General features: G+C 36.6%; 1 protein-coding gene across 1 annotated transcript in view; it reads left to right on the top strand.

Annotated features, from left to right (window-relative positions):
- Positions 1-23,473, top strand: part of NRK (Nik related kinase) — a 136,633-nt gene that overhangs the window by 9,670 nt on the left and 103,490 nt on the right. The gene's annotated exons all lie outside the window — the stretch shown is intronic.

Genomic DNA, 23,473 nt, shown 5'->3' with positions numbered 1-23,473 from the left:
TAGGCTGATCCTTACTGTAGACTAACCACAGGTCCTCTACGTTCAGTTGTATAGAGCTGTCCTGGTATAGGTCCAGTGGAAGGGGCTTCTCTCCAGTTTAGGCAAGTTTGCCCTCTGCTTGCCAATCCTTGAACCTTTAGCTTGCATCTGCCTAGAAGGGGCTTAAAAAAAAAATCATGTACCTAAGTTCAAAATTTGCACAAAAGTACTTATAGCACCAAAACCAAGTAGTAAATGTAGCTTTGTGGAAAGTTCCTAAAAGCAGAAAGAACCTGTGAGTATAGGGAACAGAGAGAATGCCAATATTTATGACATTTTTAAAAACCATTTTGATTTTATCTTTTAACAGAAGCAATACGCTATAGACAGTGATATACAAACACGAATATGTTGTTTATGCAACCTCACTTGCCTCTCAGACTGAATGATTAGATAAAAATTGTGTGATCTAGGTGAATTTTGCCACTATATACCTCTATATTTACACCTATATATATAGAAGTTCTTCTTCACTTCTTTATACTTACAATCCCTATGACTCCATACCCATTTTAATTCCTGAGGGGTGTGCATGTGTGTGTGTGTGTGTGTAAGTGTGTGTGTTTCTGTATTTGTTTTTATTTGAAGGAATACAGCTCTCTCCACCACCAGATTTTAGGAATAAAAACATCAGTCATATGAGGTAAAAAGCAAAGGTAAGGTTAAGTAATACAAAAAGATGGTTTCTCATTGTCTGTCATCAGAACTGGTTTGGCATAAAAAGAAGAAAAGTCAAGAGAGTAAAAGGTGAGGTGTGCATGGTAATTCTTTTTTTTTAAGACTAGGGTTTATTGGGGTATAGTTTACATTTGGTAAAATTCGCCTTTCTAAATATATAATTCTATGAGTTTGGACTAGTCATAGTAGTCATTTAGTCATGTAACTATCACCAGAATCAAGATTTTTCCAACATACTTTTTAAATACACAGTATACCTTCAAGAAATATTATTCAAGTAATTCACTGTGTGGTAACCAGCTTGTACAGTTTATATTAATTATATATTTTACTTTTATGTGTGATATAAACCCACAATACTACTACTTTTTTCCCTATGTTCAATACTATTACTTTTTATTTAGTTAATTATCTTTTAGAGCAATTAAAAAGAAGAAAAATTGTATTTTTATTCATTTGAACCATTTCTGGAATTTTAGTTTCTTTGGGAAAATCCAAGTTTCTATACTTCTTAAGCCTGAAGAATTTTCTGTAATAGGTAATGCAGTGCAGGGCTTCTGATAATGAGTTCTCTGCCTTGGTTTGTGTGGAAGTCTCTCATTTCCTCTTCATTTTTGAAATATATTTACACTGGATATAGAATTTTATATCGATAGTTTGTTTTTCTTTCAACACTTTACACTCTATTGTCTTCTGGCTTGCATGGTTTCTGAAGTGTACTATCATTCTTATCTTTGCTCCTTTGTATTTTTCTTCTTACTGATTTTAAGACTTTTTGCTTTAACTTTGTTTTTTTTAGCAGTTTAAATATGAAATGTCTAGGCTTTTTTTGTTTGTTTGTTTTTTACGTGTGTGTGTGTGTGTGTGTGTGTGTGTGTGTGTGTGTGTGTCTTTGGTGGGCTATTTATCATCCTTGGTGTTCTCTGAACTTTTGGATATTTGTAATTTGACATATTTTATTTGGGGGGGGATTCTTGACCTTTATCTCTTCATTTTTTTTTTTTTTTTGCTTTGTTCTCTTCTCCTTGTGGGAAACCAGTTTTATATTTCTTAAGCCATTTTATATTAACTCATAGCTCTTGGATGCTCTATTTTGTTTCTTACGTGTGTGTGTGTATGTGTTCATATGTTTATTTGCTTTTATTCTCTTTCCTCTTTGTGTTTCACTTGGGTCCATTATTTCCTATCTTCAGTTTTACTGATTCCTCTCTCAGCTTTCTTGAGCCAACTGATGAGACTGCCAAAAACATTTTTTAGCTCTTTTACTGTTTATCATTTCTAGTATTTTCACTTGACTTTTTTATAGTTAACATTATTGCTGAAAGCCCCATTTGTTCATGCATGCTTTCCATATGTTTCACTAAAACTTTTCACATATTAATTATAGTCACATTAAATTTTCTGTCTCATACTTTGAATATCCAAGTCATCTCTAAAGCTGGTTATATTGATTGCTTTGTCTCTTGAGAGTGAGGTTTTTTTTTTTTCTTGATTATTTGTTTCTCAAAATGTTTGTTTGAATGACAGACATTGCTGGTAGAACAGTAAAGATTGAAGTAAATAGTAATTATGCCTTTAAATGGGCACATTTGTTCTTCTAGGTCATTAATATGGGAGGTTGAGTCAATCTAATAAGATGTGCTATGTTTGGATTATGTTGTTGCTATGGTTACCCTCAGTTCATCACCAGCTTCAAGTTACTCTGTTACCATGTGCTTAACATGGTGGTGGGATTCTCCATTTTCCTGCTCTACCCTCAGCTTTGGACCTCCCTTGTACATCTGTGCTTCAAAGAGATTCTCTCTTCATGCTCCTGTGCCTCCCTAATGGTATGTTGGTTTTCCTTCTTATGAAGTGCTTGTTAGCCTGGGACAGGGAAGAATTCTCTATTTTCTTTTTGGTGTGGGACAGGGAGGAATTCTCTGTTTTCTTGATTCAAACTCAGCCTTAGGCAGGTCCTGTGCCTCTGGGTCATGGAAGTGGGACTTTCTTAGTTATTCTTTCCCTCTGCTAGTGTTAAGACACTTCTTAATGGTCTGGGCCCAGGACTAATTCCTGCCCCTCCCCAGAAGTAGAGGAATTATTTTTGTTTTTATATTTCCGCCAACTGAAGTAGGTCTTCCTCTATCCCCCTGGGCGGAACAGTTTGCTGCCTTTTCTCAAAGCTTAGGACCCTTATTACTTAGGGAGAAGGGAATTGGACATGGTTTCATGCTTTTCCTACTGCAATGGCTTCTGCTCTCTACTAGGTCAGTACTGTAAATCCATAGAGAAAAGCCTGTGAGTGTATATAAATTCCTCTTATCTATGGCTCCCAAGGGTATTGTACTCTCAGGGTAGCCCATACTTGGCATTTAGCAGTTCATTAAAAATTTAGCTGAATTCTTTATACCATCTTCTATGATGACCTTGCCTTTCCCCTGCAGCCACAGGTGAGCCTGTGAGAGATGTTCCATCTCTCCTTGTAGATGTTTATCTTTCTTTAGGCATCAGACTAGGTTGTTGCCTTGAGACTTCACTCTGGGTTCAATAAAAGTTATGATTATGTAGATTATTCAGCTTTTTCTTGTTGCTAGGTTTGGGGTGGCACTCTTTCCAGCTTTCCACATTCTTATCAGGAGCCAGAAGTCCATGTCAATTCCTTTAAATGGAATCTTCATGAAGTATCTACCTACTATATGCTAGGTCCTATACACATTTGCAATTCCTAAGAATTTTATATGTACCTATTCAGATCCAGAGATAGAGAACACTTTCCACCAACAGATCTTCAAAGCAGAAACTTCTGTGTTACAGAAGGGAGATGATTACAGGTGCTTTACTTACATTAGACATATTTTCCTTTATCACTCATTGCTGTGACCTCTTTTTTTCTACCTCAAATTAATGCCCTTATGTAAAAAGCCTTGGAATGGTGTTACTGTAAATCAATACCTCCTTCCTGGATAATAATCTTGAGTATATAGAAAATGCTTTTAAAATATTCATACTTTTTATACCAATAATCCCACTTTTGGAAATCTATGATAAACACTGAAAATGTAGAAAAAGCATAAAGTTTTACTTTAGTAGAAAGGTGTGGCATATTGTACTGAAAAGAGGGCTTCCTTTGGAGTCAGGCAGACCTGATTCAGTATTTACTTGGCCATGACCTGGAGCAAGTCACTTAACCTCTGAGTATACATGTCCTTATTTATAAAATGGAACTAACAACACCTTACAAGATTTGATAAGATTTAAAAACAGTGTATAACCGATGTTATTATTTGTGAAAAGACAAATTCGGCAAAATCCTAAATAGTAAAAAATAAGAGGAAGTGAATACCTACTCAATTTCATTACTCTTAAAAGCAATGTTTTTGAAGATATCTAACACCATAGAACTATCTTTAATATGTTAAGCCAAGTATTCCATATTATTATATGTATACTCTGATTATAGCTATGTTAAAAAATCATATATGTGAAAAATAATAAATAGAAGAGTGAGATACTGCATGTAATTTTTATTCCATATTTTTTCTATATTTCTAATGTTTGTAATGTTATATTATCTAGATAAAGAACATACATATTTGTTTACATATATTAGATATATATGTGTGTATGTATGTATTAGACAGTACCAAATGCTGCATAAATACCTTGTACAACAAAATGGAAACATGATACCATTCAAAATTAATGTCAGAGTGATTCACAGAATCCTTTGCTTTTTCAGTGCTGCCAACCACATCCCCTGCTGGTGTTTGTTTTGGTTAAGATCTCTCCAATGTCTTCCAGCTTGTTTCCAAGACCTTGTTCTCTGGCAGGTTTCCAGCTGTCTGCTGAGGTCTGTGCACATTGAAATGAAGGCTGAGTTGCACACTCCACATTGTAACCCTTTTACTCTCCTGCTTTTTCTTCTAATTAGATGCCTATCTTTCTACCCTCTCCCACCTCCTGCCAGTATAAACCTCACTTAAAACAGTGGGTTTTATTTTTCTTTCTCTTTTCAGGAGAAAGTACTGTTCTTCCTTTTTCCCCCTAGTAGAGTCATAAAATATAGTTTCTCCTTCACCTTTAGCTGCTAGTCTCATAGCTTATGAGTTGTCACTTGAAGTAGAGGAATATTTAGAATTTTCCCATGTGAGACCATATTAGTAAAAAGAAAGTAGGTTGGAACTTGTTTTTTAAAGGTACTATTAGAAAAATAAACAATTGCCCAAAGAGCAATGTACACAGAGAGACCACAGTTATTTTATGAAATGTTAAGAGGGACACCAAGACCCTTTAGGGTAGCATAGTGGGTGGCAAACTGACTCTCCCACTAACTGACACTATGCATGTAACTTGTCTTTTCTGGGCTAATTTACTCAACTATAAAATAAATGTGTTAGACTAGATAATCTAAAGGGTTTCATCTGGCTTTTTTTTTTTTAAAGATTTTATTTATTTGATAGAGACAGTGCGAGAGGGAACACAAGCAGGGGAGTGGGAGAGGGAGAAGCAGGCTTCCCACTGAGCAGGGAGCCAGATGTGGGACTCGATCCCAGGACCCTGGGATCATGACCTGAGCTGAAGGCAGACGTTTAACCGACTGAGCCACCCAGGCGCCCCTTCATCTGGCTTTTTGACAATACACTTTGCATAGTTCCTAGAACTCAATAACATGTAAACTATTCTTATTCTTACTGTTAGCATCATACTTGTAACTTTTATATCCCCTTCACCATCTTGCAAAATAGAAGCTGCTTATTGGTTGTTAGTTGAAGTAGTTCCTCCTGTTACCTAAGAAAATGATTGGCATCGTTTTTTTTTTCCTATTTTTTCCTTATCATTTTATAAAAGGACCTCGTATTTTAGCTCATTAATTACTATAATACCCAATGAAAAGATAAAACTGGGTACCAGGTGTATTGTAAAGGTAGGATATTTCATTATATGTTAACTAACATAACTTTGTTAAGCAGAAACTGTTACCTAACGCCACTTTGTTAAGCAGAATACTAGAAGGGTAAGACAAATAACTGAATCTCCAAAATGAACCATTTTTGCCTTGTGTTTCATGAAGTCTTGACTGCACCCTTAATCTTAATCATCTATTCCCATGTTGCCATTTGCAAGTGGTGAGGGTAGAAAAAGCAGTAGGAAAAGGTTTAAGTCAACCATTTCAAGCAAAGGAAAATTTTACTTGAAATAAGGTAAACTTCTATAATTGGGTCTAAAGCTTAATTGTCACATATGTCCGACACCTAACTAGAATGAAATTAATGCTGGCAAAAGGAAGGGACTGCCCCAAATATCTTATTGTTCTGAAACTTAAAAATATACCCTAGGCATAAGTAAGCATCTATCCTTGAGAGATAGTAGAAGAGTCATCTGCCCCTTGATAGTCAGCAGATTAAGTCAGATGTATCAAAGTGTGGCATTACAACCACAAGCAAATTCCTGAATTGCTTGCACTCTGGAAGTACACTGCTGAATATGGAAATTTCTTTTCAAAACACTGTCAAATGTATCACTCTTAAATTTGTTTTTTTAAATCATTGCTTGACACATTACTTTTACTTGGAAATCTCACCAGACAGGTGAGATTTAGGTTTATTAATTACATTTTCTGGATTTGAAGTTGGAGCAGGGAATGGGAAAAGAAAGGCAGGAAAGAAATGTCCTCAAAGTTGATGACATACAATTTATGATATTTTAAATTAAGTTTCAGAAACATGGTGCTGACATTTGGGTTGCCTAGCCACTAGGCCTATTGGATAGGGGTTTGAGTATTTTTCCTTTTAGGCTGAAATTATACTGTTTATTTGCCTACCAAATGTCTAGTACTGTGAATGCTTTCTTTTTAGGTAGGAAAGTTTCCTCACATCCTTGCCATTTTGCAAATATAGCTCAATTAAGTCAGCCAACAAATATTGCTTGAGCGCCCATTAAGTGTGTAACACTATGCATTTTATTATACATTGCAAGCCTCAGAAGCAGGAGCTGAAACTGAAGCTGACTTGAGGCTACAGTCTTACAAGGTTGTGGTTCCTCCCTAGTGCAATACTGTAAGTCCAGAGCCCTTTCTTGGTTCTGCCTTTTTCTTGTGTCATCACCTCCTTATATAATATACGTCAAAAGAGGGGCTTGGCCTTTTTAAAGTAACCCTCCTGCTGTTCTTCTTAGGAAATATTAAATTTATCCCTTAAATAAAAATATTGCTTTGAGTGTTTAAAATTTTCCATAATGAACAATTTTTAAAATATTTATCAAATGCATACTATGTCCCAAGCACTGTGTTAGTCAATAGGTGCTAGTAACAGTTATCAGAAAACATTTAGGGGGGCTTTTATTGATTTAGTTTTAGTAGACATAAGGAAGGAGGTTATTTTCCCTCTGATTGTGGCCTTTACATTTGAGGAGGGAATGATATATAAAAGGAAGGAAAGGGAAAGGTAGGGTCAAATTGGGGAAAATGAGGAAAGAATTAAGGATGTCAGTTTTTGTTTTGTTCTGTTTTGTTTTTCCCTGAATGTAGAAAGTATAATGAAGCTTCTAATTGAGACTCTAGGACAAAAGTTTTTTTTTTTTTTCAATAAGAGAACTGAGGTTGAATATTTGCAATAGGGGTGAAAAGAACTAATATATGCTAAATAAACTGAGACTCAGGGGACCAAATTAGTGGAAGGCACTGAGAGTTAAAAGCCTTGGGGGAAAAGATGGAATATTTCTATCTTAACCATGACATCTTTCCAACTGTGGACTACAACCTAGGCTCTGAGTTGTAGGCTTGTCTTTTCCTTTTTGTATTATATCAAAATTTACTTCTGCCTCCTGACAAATCTTGAGGGAGGAAGAAGCAATAGCATCATGGGTCCAAAAGGTGAAAATCAGAGTTATATATGGGATTTGTACTCTTTGGAGGCCACAATTAATTTTTTCACAACTACTATAATCTGTTTGATAGGTTCACAGATTATACATGGGGAGAAATTCAAAGTCTGTATTTGGTGTGTTTTGGTAAAGCAAAAGTTAGGATCTCATATCTTTGATTTCTAATTAAGTTGATTTTACAAAGTTGTTCTAGGGATAGAAAGTCAAATTCAAATGTGTGGAGACAAATATGTATTTCTAAACAAATTCCAAGACAAGTAAACCATAGCATTGTGTCTTTGGTCAATCAGGTAAGAGCATCCCAATTATATATATATTTTTTTGTAAAATATAAGTATAAATCACTGTGGAGAGTATAATAGTTACTTAAAAACAGAAATACAAAATTCCACAATTGATGCTTAGTTTATACACTTAAAGCTTTTCCTAATTTATGGTCTTAGGAAAATTTATGTGGGCAAGATTTTATAAACCATTTTATTTTTTAACACTTACTTATTTCAGAGAGAGGGAGAGAGAGAGTATGAGCAGGAGGGACAGAGGAAGAGGGAGATAGAATCTTAAGCAAATGCCACGCTGAGTGCAGAGCCCCTATGAGGGGCTCAATCTGATGACCCTGAGATAACGACCTGAGCCATGGAGCCCCAAACAGGGCTTAATCTCACAACCCTGAGATCATGACCAGAGCTGAAGCCAACAGTCAGATGCTTTAACCAACTGTGACACCCAGGCACCCGTTTATAAACTGTTTTCGAGATGAAAGTGAGTAGGAGCTATGCTAGAAACATTAATGTACTTTGTGTCTAATACATTAAAAATTTAGTTTTGTTTTATTTTGCATATGCATATATATTTATATATACTATATATGTAGAGGTATGAATATATACATATATGCATATGCATGCATGTATATGCAAGTACGTGTATGTGAACATATATACTATATCTTTGTATGTATACATGTTATACTATATAGAATATAAATTATATATATATTGATATATGGATAAATAGATAGGATTGTGGTCAGATTCTCAGTAAATTCAGTAAAGGTTGTTGAAGTCAAGAGTTCTTGTTTTCCTTGATCTTCTAGTATCTGACCACTAAAGGAAGTTAGCTGGTTTTCCAGTACATTTTGTGAAACAGACACTAGCAAGTAACATCTAGGCAATTCTAACTTTTGAAATAAGAAAGAGTCCTAACTTGATTTTAAGAATTTCCAACATCCTACCATATTTGTTTATCTGTGTCTAAGGTAGTTTTGTGAGTGATGCTAAAATTGCATTTAGCAATGAATATGCCATGGTAGTTCTCTGGAGGTTTCAAGAAAAAGTGGAAGCTCTTACATTTTTATGTTGCTGGGGCTATACTGAAGTCAGGTTCTTACAAAGAGGTCTATGAGTAAAATTGTGCTAATATATCAAAGAATATCAGAATATATAAGCAGTTTTTTTAACCTGAAGTCTTTTTTTTTTTCCTGTTCAGCTATACCCAGGTTATAACAAATTCCTCCTCCACCAGAGCATGGAGAAAGAGAGGGAAAATTAGGTATAAATTGTGTGTCATTTCAGTTGGAGAAATAATGATATAGAGGTGGTTTGTGTGTCATTTGTGTTGGAAAAATAGGAAAGCTCCTTTTAGGTATGTCATTTATAGGCAGAGTCCCTTTATGAATAGAAAAAAGAGGTTGGATTATTCAGGGTACCCTGAGGGAAAAAAAGATTGATTATATTCTAAGCACTGCCAGTAACATTTTGTATAAATCATTAACTCTGACGAGAAACAAAACAAAACAAGACAAAACAAAAACACCGCCATAATCAAAAAGGACAAGTTTAAGAATTCTCACAGAAGGATAGCTTTCCTTGGCTCTGAGAAAAATAAAATAAAATTAAATAAATTAGTTGGTATACAAATTGGATGAGGAAGAAAAAACATGGAGAATGAAATTTTAGTCACTTTATTGATTGTGAGCTTAGTGTCCTAAAAGTGGGTAACATTTTTTGAATGCTTACATTGTTCCTAGTGCTTAATTTGCATTCTATTATTTATATTTCATAAGAGGGCACCATTGTTATCATCATCCTCCCATCCCATAAGTGGGGAAACCGAGGATCCAAGAACTTGATTTACTAAACAAGTTCACAAACCAAGTAAGTTGCTGAGTCAGTCGTAAAACCAACATTTGCCTGGCTTTTAGGTTTGTGCTCTTAATTCTACTATATTATATTCAGCTCAATGTATACAACCCAAAGTCAAAAAGCACTCAACTAGATCAATCAGCTGAAAAAAAAAAACCCTGCCCAAGTAGAGGAGTATATAGGAACCTGGTAAACTGAGGTCAGTTATAAAGATTGTTCATGATGTGTCCCTCAGCATATTTGTTTCCTTCATGATAAGCAGTAAGACTCATTCAAGTCTGAGGAAATTTTTCTGGGATTTAGAATTTCAGAAGTGTACAGGAACAAATCAGATTGCCTTTGAAGGACACTTGAAGCTCATGACTAAATTCCTACTTAAACTCTTGAAAACCCTAGGAAAGCAGAGATTGCTTGCTGTCACTTCTTTATTATTTTCTAGTGAGCAGAGGTCTGTCTCCAGCACCAGAGGCTTTATGCCTCAATTACTGCTCCTACTAGGAGCCTCAGAGAAGAAAGAGACCACAAGGATAATTGAAAGTTAGTGCCTCTCAAAGATAAAACAGAACTTCAGTATCTCCTTTGTGGATGATTGGTTTCCGATTGGTAGGAATATTAAAATTTAATAAATTTTAAATGTTTGGGGTATTTTCTAATAGATGCATTTCTAGGAAACTGGGTGAAAATTATATAGATAGATATAATTTAGGGTAGAAACAAGGGTGAAAATTGTATATATGTATACACACACACACATATATATACACACACAAATATATATACAAATATATATATACATAATATATAAATTATGTAATAATTTATATATATTTAACTTAGGGTACCCTGGTATGGTCCCTGCTTAACAATAGATTTTCTTCCAGCGTCTAGGCTGGAATAAATTACATGTAGGGGCTAAGTGGCTATAGCTTGAAAGATTAGAGGCTGGCAGAAGAAGAGAATTGAGCAGGTGGTTGGAGGCAGATTTAGCATTGAAGTGAGGAAATGTATAAATGAGGTATGTTGGTTAAGTAAAATTCTCTGTATATTGTCCCATCAAATGGACATACATGTTTCAACAGAACTTACATCTTGAGGCTTTCCTGTGGTTAACCTCTACAAGAATTTTGCAAGCTGCCAAGTTCCTCCCACCTTGTCACAAAATAAAGTGTTGGAATGATAGTAGAAAACCAGCTACAAGTCTTGGAATGAATTCTTAAGAATTTATTAGTCTTTAAAACTAGTATGCAAATTTCCTCAGGGACAGATGGGAACTTTTTAATTTTGGCTATACCTCCAGAGGACCTAGTAAGGTGCCTTGCACATAGTAGGCTCAAGGACATCAGGGATGTATGACAAGCAAAACTTGGACTGTAGATATAATATGTTTTCTATTGCCTATGCTCATTTTCTCCCTTTATTATCAGTGTTGTCATCGTACAAGTAGGTATTTTGAAAAAAATATATGTTTCTAGAAAGTCTATATTAATCACCTATGTAATCTCTTTGAAACTAGCAAAATACATATGGGTGTGGGACTAAAAAGATGTGTATAAAAGTGACCCCCTCCCAAATGACATATTTTAACAGGCACTCTCTGCAGATGTGCCCTGATGGAAAGAATTGACTAATGACACCCTGCTAAGCCAATGCTGGAGACAGGTTGGCCTTTCAAAATTATACCACCTAAGTAACTTTCTACTCTGACTATAAAAAAAAGGTGGCAGTGTGTAGAGATAAATATTTCCAAAGGATGGAAATATTAGCCTTACTTTTTTTTATTACTTCTGCTGAATGAGTCATTTAGGAAGTTTGAAAGAGTATATTTTTTCTCAGGGTACTGTAGTTTGCTGTAGTGTTGTTGGCATAACCAAGTATAAGGATGGCTTCAAGAGAGCCTCATACCTTCAGGAAGATGTCTAGAACATGTGCAAATATTTCCTGACTCGGAAGATTGGCAGCCATTAGAAAGAAAAACACATAAATAAGAGCCTACAAATATCCTTGCTTCTCTTAGCCTTCTATCCACGCTTGCCAGTTGCTGTAATGGGTTTTTAAACTACCTTAGATTTCAAAAAAGTTTCAAAAAAATTAAATTCCTCCAAATGTTAAACTCTACAAGTTTTAGTAATGTGGATTTTGCAGGTTCTACAAACATACATACACATAAAAACATACATACATACACATACACACTGACCACACAGCAACAGGAAAGGACAGCAAAGGAAACAGTTAACAAAACTGCACAGCAAAGGAAACAGTTAACAAAACCAAAAGACAACTGACAGAATGGGAGAAGATATTTGCAAGTGACATATCAGATAAAGGACTAGTGTCCAAAATCTATAAAGAACTTAGCAAACTCAACACCCAAAGATCAAATAATCCAATCAAGAAATGGGCAGAGGACATGAACAGACATTTCTGCAAAGAAGACATCCAGATGGCCAACAGACACATGAAAAAGTGCTCCACATCACTCGGCATCAGGGAAATACAAATCAAAACCACAATGAGATATCACCTCACACCAGTCAGAATGGCTAAAATTAACAAGTCAGGAAATGACAGATGCTGGCGAGGATGCGGAGAAAGGGGAACCCTCCTACACTGTTGGTGGGAATGCAAGCTGGTGCAACCACTCTGGAAAACAGCATGGAAGTTCCTTAAAATGTTGAAAATAGAACTACCCTATGACCCAGCAATTGCACTGCTGGGTATTTACCCTAAAGATACAAACGTAGTGATCCGAAGGGGCACGTGCACCCGAATGTTTATAGCAGCAATGTCTACAATAGCCAAACTATGGAAAGAACCTAGATGTCCATCAACAGACGAATGGATAAAGAAGATGTGGTATATATACACAATGGAATACTATGCAGCCATCAAAAGAAATGAAATCTTGCCATTTGCGACGACGTGGATGGAACTAGAGGGTATCATGCTTAGCGAAATAAGTCAATCGGAGAAAGACAACTATCATATGATCTCCCTGATATGAGGGAGAGGAGATGCAACATGGGGGGTTAAGGGGGTAGGAGAAGAATAAATGAAACAAGATGGGATTGGGAGGGAGACAAACCATAAGTGACTCTTAATCTCACAAAACAAACTGAGGGTTGATGGGGGGAGGGGGGTTGGGAGAGGGGGGGTGGGTTTATGGATATTGGGGAGGGTATGTGCTATGGTGAGTGCTGTGAAGTGTGTAAACCTGGTGATTCGCAGACCTGTACCCCTGGGGATAAAAATATATGTTTATAAAAAATAAAATTTAAAATAGTAAAAAAACCAAACAAACAAAAATGCTTTCTAGAAGAGACCTCTCAGGCAGATTTTTTTTAAAGAATTTAATTTTTTTTAAGATTTCATTTATTTATTTGACAGACAGAGATCACAGGTAGGCAGAGAGGCCAGCAGAGAGAGAGGGGAAGCAGGCTCCCCACTGAGCAGAGAGCCCGATGTGGGGCTCGATCCCAGGACCCTGAGATCATGACCTGAGCCGAAGGCAGAGGCTTAACCCACTGAGCCACCCAGGTGCCCCTCAGGCAGATTTTAATGCTTGGACTTCAAGAGAAGGAGATTAGAGAAGCACAATTTACTGTTAACTTGCAGCAACTGGTATATATAATTATGTGCTCTCAACTCCTTTATAAATATTTATTTCTTTTGAGTTCTGTTGATGCTGTGAATTACCTTTCTATTTACCCAAATTTTATTTTTTAAAGATTTTATGTAGTTATTGGTCAGAGAGAGAGCACAAGCAAGGGGAGCAAAAGGCAGAGGGAGAAGCAGGCTCCCTGCTCAGCAGGGATGCAGGACTCAATCCCAGGACCCAGGGATCATGACCTGAGCCAAAGGCACACACTCCACTGACTGAGCCACCCAGTCGCCCCTACTCAAATTTTATATATCATGATGCACTTGGTAGAGAATTACAATGCAGTTAAGATAGCAGAGACTCGGTGTCTGAGAATATAGCTCAGGTTTATATAGAAGCAAAAGCCACTTGAGTCTTTAAGGATGCAATTTATCATCCATTTGCATTAAAACCTGAAGAATGAGATGTGGACCCAAGCAGCTTCACTTGGTCCCAATCAAACTTTTCAATTCTAGAAAGGCTCTGAGGGCAGGGACTAGATAATATATACTGCTTTCAAAATTTTCCCTGTAATAACACTGTGCTGAATCAAATTTTGTTGTTTAATTCTATATTTTGTGGTTTTCTTTATTTGAATCTTATATTCCAGGGTCCTTTATAATCATGTAGGGGGATGAGAAAAATGGTGTGAAGAATGGTAGAGAAATAGAAGGACCTTAGAACTAGGGTTGCCAGATTAGAAAAATAAAAATATAGGATGCCCAGTTAAATTTGAATTTTGATAAAGAACACATTTTTGTGTGTGTTGGTGTGTCCCAAAAGTATATACTTACACTAAAAAATTACTTGTTTATTTGAAATTCAAATTTAACTGGACTTGTCCTATACTTTATTTGCCAACCTTATCTAGAACCAACTTGACCTAGGTCACAGATCTGCCACCTGCCAGCCCTGGGTTAAGAATAAGAGGAAAATTTTTTCTCCTACCTGATGTGATATGGCAGAGAATGCCAGTTCATCCTAAGAAGTTGCCAAAGGGTGGGGAGGATGTGATCTTTGGGGCTTAAACAGTGGACACTCCTCCCTGCTTCTGGCAAACGTTTGGTATTACTTTCAAAGCTGTATAGCAAAACTGCTTTGCTGGTACTTGTAGGGGCCACTGAGTTCAAGTGACTAATTCCCTCCTTACTGAGAGGCTAAGGGAAAAGAAGGAGAGTTTTCTCTTTGACAGGCCAAGAAGAGAACATTTTGCCTGCTCAGTCCCCTGGGCTAGAGAAGAGAATCGAGATCACTTTTTGAAGGACGGGCTCTGGACTGCTGATTTGATTCATCATTCTCCAATTTTATCATGCCTAATATGGTTCCAAGAATCTAATGTGATTGCAGCCAATAGCAATCAATGATTTTGTTTTGTTTTGTTTTGTTTTGTTTTTGGTGAAAGACCTTATGTTCTATTTCACGGGCCAGGTTATCACTGGCTATGATCTATAGACTGTTCACAGAAAGACCATTTGTTATTTAGAGCCCTGTTGCATGTGGTACATATCCTTTGGGAGTTGTGAATTAAATCACTCATTTGGCCTGTGGCACTGGGAGGTTTACCTTAAGGAAGGATACATGGGGCATGACTGATCTACAGTTCAAAATAGAGGTAGACTGTCACCAGAACTATTTAAATCCAATCATCATATTCGGTAGCTCCTAATTCCTTCAGGATGGCTCAGAGAATGTACTACCTATTCTTCCCTTTTGCAGATAATGTTTCCTCAAGGAAAACTGATAATCTGTGAAGGAATAATGCTTCTGTAGATTTTATGAAGATCTCCCAAAAGGCGGCAAAGCAATATACTTAATGTCTCCAGATGATGTGGCATTGTTAGTTAGGATTTGCCAGGAGTCCCAGTAGAGACAGAAATAGGGCCTGAAACAATGTCATTTTCTTCCAACTTTCCCAAGGACTCTATTTGTTGGAACTTTACCATCATCAACTTTTTCTTCAGGAAAAAATAGTTCCTAAATAAGAAGTGGAGAAAGCCATTTACTATAATGTAGAGATACAAAATAAATTAGTCTTCAATTCTAGCCAGTAACAATTCAAGTTAACATTAAGAGTTTACTATATGCCTTGGGCGCCTGGGTGGCTCAGTGGGTTAAGCCGCTGCCTTCGGCTCAGGTCATGATCTCAGGGTCCTGGGATCGAGTCCCACATCGGGCTCTCTGCTCAGCAAGAAGCCTGCTTCCCTCTCTCTCTCTCTCTCTGCCTGCCTCTCCGTCTACTTGTGATCTCTCTCTGTCAAATAAATAAATAAAATCTTTAAAAAAAAAAAAAGAGTTTACTATATGCCAGACGCTATTCTATATACTTTATAGGCATTAACTTGTTTGATCCTTATGGAAATCCCATATGGTATGAACGTTATTTTCATTTTCTGTATGAAAATGAGGCATAGAGATTAAATAACTTGTTTAAAATCATGCAGTAAGTCACTAAGCCAGGTTGAAACCGGATCTCCGTGGCCCACAAAACTCTCACCTTTATGCTATATAAAACTACAAGAGGGGTGCCTGGGTGGCTCAGTGGGTTAAGCCTCTGCCTTCAGCTCAGGTCATGATCTCAGGGTCTTGGGATCGAGCCCCACATCGGGATCTCTGCTCAGTGGGGAGCCTGCTTCCCCCCTCTCTCCGCCTGCCTCTCTGCCTATTTGTGATCTCTGTCTGTCAGATAAATAAATAAAATCTTTAAAAAATAAATAAAACTACAAGAAGATTGTTAACTACAATTTCTACGTGATATTGTTGGATTTATGAGAACATGGAAGGTGGAGCCCCCAGGCCCCCAGGGAGTGTTTATGAGGAGACTCCAGTGTATACAACACTGCCTGTTTCAGTAGTGTTACTGTTTTCCTCTAGTCAATCTAAGCTTTTCTGATGAAGACAGAGAGAATTAGAGAATTATCATTTCAGTCAACTGACAAAGCTAAATTACATGGTACATTATGGGGAACATTAGAAGCTACATAAGAAATTAATTAGCCATTCACAAAGTGCCTGTTCTGAATAGTAAATATTTAAGAAAGATTCAATTTAATTTTCTCACTGAGTGATAGCTTTTATTTTTAAGAATAAATTTTATGTAAAATCTTTTAACAGCAAAGTGATACACAATATAGGTTTTAGAACTAACCAGCACAGAAATAAATTAGATATGCTATTGATATTGTGCTATACAGTTTCAAGGGGGAAAGCTCTTCCCTCAAAAAACTAAACAGGAGACACATACTATTTAGAAGACTAACTCCTTTAATGAGGATTCTGGCCAGGGAGGTATTGGTTTAGGTTCATGAAATAGATTCTAAGTAGTCAGCTAAAAATTCATGTAGGAACTTATTTTGACACAAGTTTAAAATATGCAGCTTCTATCCTTGTATAATCAAGTCTGCCTAGTCCCCTACTATGCCACACTGGGAGTATGTATTTTGGTGTCACACAGATGTGAATGACCAGGAGGTGGTTCACTTAAAATTTCTAAGCCTCAGTTTCACAAAAATAATGAGGACAACAAAACCCATTATACAGTGTAGCTGTTATTATCCCCATGAGAGAACATGCAAAAAGCCTGTCATCAATACTGAAAACATCATAAAAATGTTATTACCCCTGAGAGTGGGGGAACTGGTGAAAGCATGCCTTCCTTTAATTAAAGTTTATTTTAATATTCACTACTCAATAAGCTGAGGCAAATGAAGAATAATTAAAGAATTAAACTATTGCAGGACAGATATGAAAGGACTCCCTAGAGGTAGTGTAATTTATAGATAACAAAACTCAAGCTCTGAGAGGGGAAGTGACTTACTTAAGGTCAAATATAACTAGAGCTGTAAAGCTTCACTTTTGTATCAAGGTACCATGTTCTTATCCCTTGCTAACTCACACTCAATTGTTCAAGGCTTCCCAGATATTAACTAATGCGTCCAGGTGGTCATCCCCTAAATATCCTATTTCTTCCTGGGAAACTGAAGATAAAATATCTAATTTTCCCCTCTCATACCAGATTGAACATAATTAAAATGATGATAATTCAAACTTACAGTAATAAATATTATCATATTAAACCAATAAAACTATAATTTTATAAAACCAGAAATGATTCAAGTGTACCTCCAGATTCTTACAAGTGATAGCTATGAATAAATGGTATTTTTAAATTTACACTAAAAAGGCCTGTTGGAATAGCCAAATTATGGAAGAGCCCAAATGTCCATTGACTGATGAATAGATAAAGAGGATGTAGTATATACAATGGACTATTACTTATCCATAACAAAGAATGAAATCTTACCATTTGCAATGACATGGATGGAACTAGAGGGTATTATGCTAAGCGAAATAAGTCAGTAAGAAAAACAAATACCATATGATTTCACTCATATGGAATTTAAGAAATGAAACAGATGAACATAAGGGGGAAAAAAGAGAGGCAAACCATAAAACAGACTCTTAACTATAGGGAACAAACTGAGGGTTGCAGGAGGGGAGGTGGTTGTGGAGATGGACTAAATGGGCAATAGGCCTTAAGGAGGGCACTTGTGATGACCATTGAGTGTTATATGTAAGTGATGAATCACTAAATTCTATTCCTGAAACTAATATTACACTGTGCATTAACTAGAATTTAAATAAAAACTAGAAACATAAAAAGAGGCCTGTTGGTGTTGATCAAAACAAGGAGAAAAATATTCATAAATCAGGAGTTAGTTTCTCCAGCTTCTAAAAATGAAACCTCTGTCTTCAGCTCATATCAGCTCCCTTCACATCTCTTTCCCTTGACAAGTTCCTCTTTTTTTATATCTCCCTTATTTTTTTTTTGATATTACCAATTCTAAGTATGGTAAATGACCTTTTCTGCTGTGAGTCTATTTTTTTTTTTTTTACAGAATCTGGAGAAATGTAAAAGAAACTTGTTACTTGACTCTCTAGAATCATTTTTCTACCATGCTTATTTCCATGTGCTTTGTATTATTATGTGGAATTTTGAATAACTTGACCCAAGTATATTAGGTGGCAATGAACATTTGAAAGCACTGAAATCAAGTAAAGGCCTGGCCTGCCTCACCTTAAAAAGTTTCTCTGTATTTTTCCTTACATGGCCCTGTAACCAGGTCAAATAACCACTGATATTAGATATGCAGAGAGATGAGAGGCAGTGAGAGAAACTAAATGAAAGATTGTATACTCTTGGATGTTAATGTTGTGTTCTTTTCAGTGAAATCAGTAATTTCACATGAACTGAGAAAATGTGTTTAAGCAACATTGCGAGCAGAGTCAATATCAGGCTGGACTTGCTGCCTTCTGATGGAGCAGAATGCTGTTATTTCTGTATTTCTATGATTCTCAAGCAGGAGCACATATCAGAATCCTCTGGCAGAATAATTTGAAAAAAGCAAATGCTCAAGACACACTCCAGAGATTCTCACTGGGAACCACTGCCTATCTGAAATGAAATTCTAGTTGGTATACTAGAAACCTCAGAGAGGATTTACTTATTTTTTCAGAAATGGAAAAAAATTAAATATATGTGCTGGGAAGTTGGAGGTTTGTGGTGGAGTGATTTGCAGGAAAGATATCCCAGACCAAAAATATGTCCTACAGAAAAATCTGCCACATTCCTTGAAATTCCCATTATTAGAGAGTCATTTATCTGGACTTCTTACCAAAAATCACCAGTTCACATGCATATTATAAATTAAGTAATGCATTAAACCACTAATTAACACTTTACTACAGATGAAATTAGGGCTCACCTTGATCCCAAGGGAAATGAGGTACAAGGCAGGTAAATTATGTTTGATGGCTGTGAGAGAGGAGAGAGGAAGACTTGTAACATGGAAAGGTTTTCCCAAGAAAAGCAAAGCCAGATGTAGCAACTATGTAAGAGGAGAGCCTTATGGACAACATTGGAGGGGCCAGTGGAAGGAGGACAGGGGAATGAAGGCAAAATACACTTTGCCAGAGGTTATCCAATTGCCCTTGATGAAGGGAACCTGCTTCTCTCTCTTTCAGGCTCAAGTATCTCTTGCTCAGAATGACCTACCACTGACCTTGTTTTATTTAAATGCAAAGCAACAAAAAAAGAGACTGGTGAGACTTAATCTTACAATTTAGGTTACAAGGTATTAAACAGCTGATTGATTTGGCCTGTTCATTGAAGAGAACACGCTCACACGCACGCACGCACGCACGCACGCTCAGGCACACATATTCAAAGCAACTGTTTGTCAATTCAGAGAAAAAAGTTAAACTATATTAGATGATGGAGAAACAAATTTCTCAATCTTTCTTGCAATGCCATTTTCTGTTTGCTCACCTGAATCTCAGCCAGAGTTGTGGGTCCTACTCAGTCCTTTGGTGGGGAGAAAAACTAGCTCTTGGGAGAAAGAAAAATACTGTCAGAACAATATGCAATATGCTGAAAATGCAGGCTTAGGGATCTAGACTGAAGGTGGGTTAGAGGGTTGGGGTAAATGATCACTTAGATTTGACTGTTTTAGGTTAACTGAAAAAGATGAAATGGTGAAAGTTCTGGTCTTGGTTGTAAAAAGTTTGGGACATTGGTGATCATGAACTCTACTAAGAATTTTGTCTTTCTTTCCAGATATCAATAAAGCACATTTATCCAGATGTCCTGAGCAGCATATAGTTAAGAGATTATATTCCCTTAAAAAATGTGGTCTTCTTTCATCTGCTTTTGGATCATCCAGTTGCTCTTTGTTCAGATGACTTAAATCTTGGACTTTTTCCCCCTTTTTTATATTTGGCGATGTAAAACAGGGATTAAATCTAAGCAGCAGGATTTAAACCAGGCCAAGTGCATGAGCTTTCTTTCTTACTCCCCTCCCGCCCCAAAGTTAGCATCTTAAGCAGCACCAGTGTATTCAATTAAGAAAGTCAGCTGAAGTGGTATGAGTAGGGACCACTTTCTTAAGAGAAGCCCAGAAGCCAGGACTGAAGTCTTGGAAGAAAACATAGTGGAATTAAAATCTAGTCAATATGGATTTACTGAAAGTATGCTCAAACTTCCTCCAAACCCCCAAGATCTTAACAGTTTCACTGGCAAAGGAAAGTGAGATATAGTAATTTTTTAAAAGTTTTTAAACACCCTATTACAAATACCCTTGCAAACTAAACCCACCAACAAAGTAATGAAATTAATTTTTTTACCTTCTCTGGCTTACCAGTTTCTTCCTGTAAAGTTCAGTGCTGTATTGCGGCAATCCTTGAAATGACTCTTTAGTCTTTATGACTTTTTGAAGTGGTTGATTCACAGATTCTACTTTCACGTGTTAATGCCCTGAGTATAGTGGTTCTCAAAGTTTAGCCTCTGGACCAGCCACACCGGTATCACTCAGGAACTCATTAGAAGTGCAGATTCTTGGTTGCCACCCTAGAAGTACTAAATTAGATACTCAAACTAGGGAAGGAGTGCTGGTTGTAGGAGCAGGTGAGCTGTGTTTTAACAGATTAGATATTTTTTTTAAGATTTTATTTATTTATTTGACAGAGAGAGATCACAAGTAGGCAGAGAGGCAGGCAGAGAGAGAGGAGGAAGCAGGCTCCCTGCTCAGCAAAGAGCCCGATGCGGGGCTCGATCCGATCATGACCCGAGCCGAAGGCAGAGGCTTTAACCCACTGAGCCACCCAGGCGCCCCAGATTAGATATTTCTGATGCATGTGCCAAGTAGAAGAGCCACTGCCTTAGTACATTCCTTATCCTTGAAGGTGCTCCTTTTTCCCCCTATTGCACATACTACATGTCCCCATGACAGGTATATGCATTTATATACATTATTTTCCACATTAACTCCTTAGAGGATATAGACTTGAGGAAGGTATTTAAGACTCTCTTTCATTAAAAAAAAAAACTATAAACTATGAAAGCATGTCCTTGGGCATTGATAAAAGCAAAGCTGATTCCTCTACTCCCACAAATCCCTAAAAATGTAAAAATACATGTAGTCTTAGTTTTGATTATAGAATTAGTTATTTTTCCTTGCTTTGCATATGTATTCTGTTAGTGAATTGGAAACTTAAGCAATTTGTTCCTTACATCTTAATATATAGTTGAATAGCATTTTGGGGTTTGACTTCACAAAATTCTTTCTTGGCAAGTTACTGGTGGCAGCTGAGTGTCATGGTTCGGAGTACTGTAACAGCATTCTGTAGTAAATATCCCCAAGATGATGGCTTACAATTGACTAAATGTTTTTACGTAAATTTCAGATCTGAAAACCTGGGCAAGATTTCTCAGAAAGGACGTAAGTTGCAGTTGGTAATGGAGAGAGCTATATGATCCCCTCTCCTGGTAGTATTTATAGAGTGAGATATTTGCAGTTGATTTGAGGACCTTCATTTTTTGCTGCCAGATTGGTCTGCTCTAGTTAACTTGTTCAATCAACTTAATAATAAAAAAGAAGCTTTGTCAAACCAGTTGTTTGACTAAATTAATGCTGGATTAACTGTATGGCTGGTTATTTCATTCAAGACACATAGCCTGAAGACACAGCCTAAGTTCGATATAGTCCTTATAAGAAACTGAGGAAACACTAACATCTGCAAGCCACATGAATATAATTTTATGTTTGGTTAATGGGCTTCAGATGAAACTTAATCATTTGAGTCACAGGAAGCACCAAACTTTTTATACTCTAGTACACTTCACCTACATTTCTTTTAACCTGCACCCAAGTTGACTAAACCCAGGTTTGCTATGGTCTGGTATGTAACATTTTAAGTGCACGTGTCAGGTGATGAATGTGCTGCTCTTTCTAGGTTGAGTTTCAGTATTTACAAGGGAATCTTTAGTTGTATTAGCTCTCCTTATTCTTGTTTTAAATAAATAAAACCTGGATTGCTTTGGGGAGCTGCATAGTATATTGCAGAAAGCTTGAGCTTTGGAGTCCCTCAGACCTGGGTTTTAACTCTAACTCTGCCCCTTTCTAGGTGATTTTAGGCAAATTATTTAACTTATCTGAGCCTCAGGTTTCATCATCTATAAAATTAAGGATGGCAATATTTACTTCACAAGACATAGTACCTGGTACTTAAGAATTGCTTGGTAAATTCTAGTTAACCCCTTTTAGGACAAAGGTATCTACACTTGAGAATCTAAATTAATAGGCATAAACATGGAGTTGTCCTGGTGACCTGGGGGAGTATACTGTTTGTCCTCCTGACAGAATCAGTCATGAGCTGTATGTATGGTAATATATAAACTATTGAAGAGAGGGCAAAGAGCCCGAGGTTGTTATCTCTGTGATCTGATTTAATAACAAGGATAAAAATAAGAGTTTTGATTCAATGAAGAAAACAATACCAAATGGTAAAATGCAAGTACTGAATACTGAGGAAAGAAGTAAAAAGTAGAATTGGGAGGAGGAAAGATACCTTTATAGCTGAACTAGAGGAGAATTCAGAAATCATTGTAATACAGTGCATATTGTAATAGGTACTATAAAAAGAGCTATGAATGACAAAGTTGTTGGAGAGAAGGAGGAAGAGACATACTGAAATTATTCTGATTGAGAAGATTGAGGGTGGGGGAGTTTCTGGAAGCTTTCTCCTTACAACATCTCACTTCATCTAGTTGGGAGACAAGTCTGCATTTGCAGCGTACATAATTGATTATTTCCTCATGTGACTATCTTCTGAACGATCTTTAACTTATAAAACAAAGGAATGAAGGAAAATTATTGCCAATAGAAGATATTCATGCCTCACTTTTTCTGAGACAGCAATATTTTTTCATCATGCTTTGACTTTGATGGAAAGAAGATAACATGAAATCCACTAAACCACTGTAGATATTATGGTTTCTGTGGAAGATGAAAGATGTAATTAAGGTACCAACTCATGCCACACTTTTTTTCATGCCTCACTTTTTAACACCACACTAATATACCTAATATTAAAAGAATAGCAAATGTAGTAGTACATTAGGATGAGTTGTCATTCTATACCTATTAGTCAATCAACAATGGTTATGGTTTTCCTGTAAGCCATATGACCCATGAAAATAATTTTATCGAATTTTTATCACTTTTTCAAGTTTTATGTTTATCAACCTCACTTGAAAGGAAAATTCATGGTAGTA

The sequence above is a fragment of the Lutra lutra genome, chromosome X, assembly GCF_902655055.1.
Source record: "Lutra lutra chromosome X, mLutLut1.2, whole genome shotgun sequence".
Classification (NCBI taxonomy): domain Eukaryota; kingdom Metazoa; phylum Chordata; class Mammalia; order Carnivora; family Mustelidae; genus Lutra; species Lutra lutra.
The sequence above is the reverse complement of the archived record's forward strand: the minus strand, read 5'-3'. Positions and strand labels throughout refer to the sequence as shown.